Genomic DNA, 5,802 nt, shown 5'->3' with positions numbered 1-5,802 from the left:
TCCCATTCAAGGACTAAGTCTGTTGAGCTGGGAACCCCACTGGAGAGAACCATTATGCAAACTTCCCTCTTCATCCCAGAGCTGTTAAGCAGCCTGCCCACAATCTGTTCATTTGGAAGAGCGAGAGGAAGAAGTCTAGAGAATGACGATTGGAGTTTCTCACTGCAGTTGGCAACCCCCACTTGGGTCAAAGCCTTCCTTCCTTCCTGTCTGCAATTCATGTTGTAATCGAGTCAAGGACATCGGTTGGGGGGTCTTTGGCCATGTCTTGCCAAGGGCTGAGCTAAGGGTCAAGAGTCTAGACCAGTGTTTCTCAACCTTGGCGACTTCAAGCTGTGTGGACCTCAGCTCCCAGAATTCCCCGCAGCTTGAAGTCACCAAGGTTGAGAAACACTGGTCTAGACTGCCAAGCCTGGGGACGGCCTTCTAACGGTCCATGGTCCCAAATCCTGCCAGTAGAAACACGCAGCCATCAAGGAGGTTCAGGTCCCGTCCTGTGGCTGGTAAAACCCAACCTTCTGAGTCACCTTGGAGGGCAATCAAGCTTGCACTCGAACGGATGCGCAGATTGTATGAGGTCTATTTGGCACCTTCTGCAGATGTACAGAAAGATTAACTGGGCTCAAGGAAGGCAGGGCTTTCTGGCATGGAGATAGATCTCTCTTCTTACAAGGTTGATTTCTCTCTCTCTCTCTCTCTCTCTCTGATTAGTTCTAGAAGTCGACCTTGCTAAGATGACACTGTAAATTACCGGAAGCTGCCCAGATTTAGGGAAACTCATTTTAGGGGTTATCTGGTTTTGTACGTTTGCTTCTGTCCCTGCTTGGTCTTTGGAAGCATCTCTCCTATTACCCATCTGTGTGAGCAGAAAAAAAGAATCAGTTAAATGTTGGTGTGCCCGTGACAGTGATTAGTCCAACATTTCCCCAGACTGATGTCTTTTGTCCCTGTTGGACTATTGCTTCCATCGTCCTCAGCCTGCAGTCCTACCTCATTTATAGGAAGCAGACAGGATATGACCTGTGGCAGATCTGCTTTCCTTATGAAAACTGATTTATCAGTCCTTTCTTTTTCCCAGGAAAACCTGGATATGTCGCCTTTTTGAAATGAAGGTTGGGGAGCTTTCTAGTCCATTCCTGGCACTCTGGACCTGGCAGGATTCTTTGGCGCCTGCCGCCACCGTTGCACAGAGCCCGCCCCATAGCGTCCTCACATGGTCTGTGTTTGCAGGCACCCTTAATCAAATCAGATCAAGACCTGGTGTCTGCATTTGCATGCGACGCTAAGCCTAGGGCTCCCATCCATGCAGTTTACAGTTCGGGGTATTGTGCACTGTGCAGCCCGTGACAATGGGTGAATTGTCCAGTTAAGTGTGCGCACAGTGAATGGATATCTCAGAGGACGTACGTAGAGCGCTGCACATTTCAGGCACAAGAAGATCTCGATCTGGGCCAACAGATCAAGACGGCAATAGATGGGGCCTGTCCCCAGCTTGATGCCAATCCAGATGCTCTGCTACAAGAGGCTGCTTCTCTGAGCCTGACTGGAGTGCCCTGGGCAGAAGCCAGACTGGGGACTGGCACAGCCCACAAAGAGGCAGTCTTCCAAATGGTGCTTGGGACAGATAACTTGAACAGAAGGTTGTAACAGGTTCAGCTCGCTTTGCCATATGTCTTCTTTGAGAGCAGGCATCTCAAATGCTGAAGCAAGTTTGAGGTATTAGATGCCACTGGCAGCGTTTATGCATCACACTGCTTAATGTCGGCTTAGCATGTGGTGTGAACCCAGGCAATTATGCCTTGCTCAACAGACCATGGACAAGGAAGGCATGGCTTAGCACAAGGGGGCAACCCCCTTTTCTATGAAGTTTGGGCACCCCAGGACCTGCAGGGCATCTGGCATTAACAAAGGGGCATCCCTAGAAAGGGGAAGGGCCAAAAGTGTTGACCCTTTTTAGAATAAGTTGAGGGTTTAATGACAACTTCACAGGTAGTCCTCGACTTACAACCACAATTGGGAGCAGAATTTCCATTGCTAAGCTAGGCATTTGTTAAGTGAGTCACACATGATTTTACAACCATTCTGCTGTGGTCATTAAGCAAATCCAGCTTCCCCCATTGACTTTGCTTGTCAGAAGCCGGCTGGGAAGGTCACAAATGGCAATCACGTGATCCCGGGACACTGCAATTGTTGTAGGTACATACTGTTTGCCAAGTGCCTGAATTTTGATCACTTGACCACAGGGATGCTACGACGGTCATAAGCACGAGGACCAGTCGTAAGTCACTTTTTTCAGTGCCGTCATAACTTCAAACGGTCACTAAACAAATGGCTGTAAGTCAAGGACTACCTGTATTCCTTTTTTATATTTTAATTTCCTGTTTAGTCCTTATTTTTGGAGAGGAAAAAAAGGCAAAACATCACAAAGCTGAACATCAGTAATTTGCTATTCAAAATCAGGAGCAGCATCCTGGACAGCTGCCAGGACTACAAAACAGGACAGGGAGACCACGTGCTACACACAGCTGGCCCACATCTGGTGTAGGATCATATATGAAACCACCAATGGAAATGCTAGAACTGGAGGGGACATATTGCCATGTACCCTAACCCTAATTGGAGGCTGTAAGACCTCCAATTATGGCAGAGCTAACGGATGGCTGCTCCATAAGTCTGCAAGATCTGGTTCTACCCTTTGGGGTGTCAAGAACAGGGCTTCCAGCTGATGTCTCTTCTGGGATTTGCAGGGGTCAATCACTCTCCTTCCTTCTTCTCCTTCTCATACTCGATTCCTTCAGCTTTTCCCTCCCAAACCTTCTTTTCTATTGCTTTACTGAGGTCTCCACCTCAACAGCTTGAAACATTACGTCTTCAAACAAAGGTGGACGGGGGAACGCGGACCATGGTAAATGCTCGAGTGCGCTGCTTCCTTGGTACACTTTGCAAATAGTGTAATGGGGGTGGGGGGAATGTCCTTGGGTCTCTGCTTCAGGAGGAATGCAGGCTTGTGCACACATCTCCCAGCCTTACTTTTCCTCAGGAGGCTGCTTCACCACCAACTTCCCTGCTTCCTAGCTCATGAATCAGAAACTGCACAGATAAAATTGATATATCCGATTAACGGCAGTGGCTTGCAAGTCCAAAGGCTTGAGTGGTGGGATTCACTGTCTTCCTTGTCCTCTTCTGAGCCCTTCTGCTTCATTTAGGTCCTTCTGAAGTGGGCAGCCATTTTCTTGAAGTATTGGAAGTGACATTTTCCCACTCCTGACAAGGCGAACCTTTGAACACCCTGAGCATTTTGTCAGTTCCAATTGAAATCTGCTGCTGCTGAGCCCCCTCCTCCCCTTTTCCTCCCATTTATGAAAATCTTTTAGTACCTTCGAACTAGGAAGCTCAAAGAGAGCTTGCTCTGAAAGGAGGCATTTCACTGCAGGGGGAACAGGGAGACGACCCCCTCCTTAAATGTTGGGAAGGGCCAGTGCCGGAAGACATGGAGAGGGATCAAGCTGCCAACCCTCCCAGGTGGAAATCCTTTAGCCCTCCCTAGCCCCGGGGAACAGGCCCTTCTCCATCCCAGCTTAGACACCCCCCCCCAGCTGCCGCCTCAGTCCCACTCCAGCCTCCTTCAGACTGCGGAAGGCCACCGGGCTGGCAATGGGAGGGCAGCTTGGGGAGAGGCCCACCACCCTCTGGCCCCCGGGAATGCTGCAGGGTGGGGGGAGGGGGTCAGCTCTTCTCGGGGTGCTCCGGAGGCTCTGCAGCCCCCTGGCCCGGAGGCCAACTCAGGCGGGCTCTGCTGCAGGCCTTTGGGCTGGGGGGCAGGCTGCTTGTGGCCCCTGTGCAGAGGAGAGCCCAGGCATCCACCCATCAGGGCCGTCGTCGGGACAGGGGGGGGCGCTCACCCGGAAGGCCCTCTCAACCAAGGTTTTCCTTCTACCGTCCTTAAGCTGGGGGCTTATATGCAGACTGCAGAAAACCCCTGAAAGAAAAATAAGCAGACCTGATGATCTAACCTGGATATCTCAAACAAGGAAACTTAATTGGCAAATATTGCTTTTCCATCACTGAGAACATTCATATTTGCAAGTCACTTGCCCTGTTCAGCTCGTATGATTTTTGCATTAGATATTATTGCTGGGCTTGTAGGTCATACTTTCGTAGCAACCCAAGCTTTTTCAGATCAAGTAAAGGTCAAAAATGTGGGATGACTTCAAATCGCCATAAACGCAACTGGCAGAAAGAAGAATTTGAACAAAGCCATTATGCTGGCGGTTTGCAGAAAGGAAGCAAGCCGTAACTCACCAACAGCGCACCTGGTTTGCATGTAAATGGTGTCAGATCTATCCCTTAACCTTTTGGGATTAACAGGTATTGTTGGATTGGAAGATTAAAACTGACCTTTCTGCTAACTGGGAAGAAAATAGTCAGAGAACACACTAATATTGGCTTTGATGGAGCCACAAGCTTGGACTGTCAATGAAGCCTGAGGGGGATGTCACAACCGACCGGGCTAAAGTGGGTTTGGCTACTTTGTGGCTGGGTGTTAGGAGCAAAGATAAACAGAATAAAGGAGGCAGGCTTAGGCCATTTTACAATCATCCCAACTAACTATGCTGAAGTTTACCAAGTAGAACCGACTATATTTGCTCACATTTATCCCTGGTTCCCTTCACCACTGCTGGCTCTCTGTATCTCTGTCACCAATGATCATTGCCTTCCACTTTTCATCTCAACTACCTAATTATTTAGACTGTCATCACCGTGCAGGCAGATACTTATTGTTTAATCTCATGCTATCACCAATTGTTTACAATGTCAATATAGATTCAGGCTACATAACTAGGTTGCAAAAATCCAATTCACCAAGATGGCAGCAGAGCTAAAGGTTTCTTTGTCTCTCTGTTGCCACCTAGTGGTCGTACAGTTTATTGCAGGCCAGCTATAGCAGCCCTAATATAGATTGCACAATTGCAAGGTTCTTTATCCAGGTACTCCTTAAGACAGCAGAACTAGCAGGCTAGTGCTAAGCTGTAGGCATGAGGTCAAGGGTTACTGGCAAGGCTACCCACCCTGTCTGCCAGGAGCACCATCCTGGGAAGTGGAGGGGGGAAGCCATCCTGGCACTATTCATCAGTTGATGCAGTCGCTGTAGGGCAATGTTTCCCAACCTTGGCAACTTTCAGATGCGTGGACTTCAACTCCCAGAATTCCCTGGGGGATTCTGGAAGTTGAAGTCCACGCAGCTAAAACTTGCTAAGGTTGAGAAACGCTGCTCTGGGGTCTGTTTTTCCCTCTTCCCTCTTTGTTCCTTTTGCATCACGTTTACCAGGCAATGTGCCTTGCCTTTTAATACTTCCGTAGTGCTTGGAAACAAACCTTGCGCAAAGCTGTAACTTCAAACGATAAACATTTCTCTTGATAATTATCCGCAACGCTATTTAATTGCTACATTTAATAGTTCACCTGAATGAACTTACTCGCAAGCCATTCTTTCCCCAAGCTGGCGCCCTGGCCTGACATGTTGGAATGGCTCTCCCAGAATCCCTGCACCTGGTTGCAAATTCTGGGATTTGTAGCTTAATACCCTGGAGGGCACGAATTTGAGGAATATGGAGCTAAGCTTGGACCAAAATGAGAACTGTCCACTTTGGGGGTGCTACAGCTTCACCGTAATTCTATACCCCAGAATGTATGAAAAACAACCCCCAATATCAGATGCTGCGTTTATAAGGTCATGATTTGCTCAGCTATGTGGGCTGAATAAGCTATACGTACCTGGGCTCACCCAAGACCATAAACCAA

The sequence above is a fragment of the Candoia aspera genome, chromosome 8, assembly GCF_035149785.1.
Source record: "Candoia aspera isolate rCanAsp1 chromosome 8, rCanAsp1.hap2, whole genome shotgun sequence".
Classification (NCBI taxonomy): Eukaryota; Metazoa; Chordata; class Lepidosauria; order Squamata; family Boidae; genus Candoia; species Candoia aspera.
The sequence above is the reverse complement of the archived record's forward strand: the minus strand, read 5'-3'. Positions refer to the sequence as shown.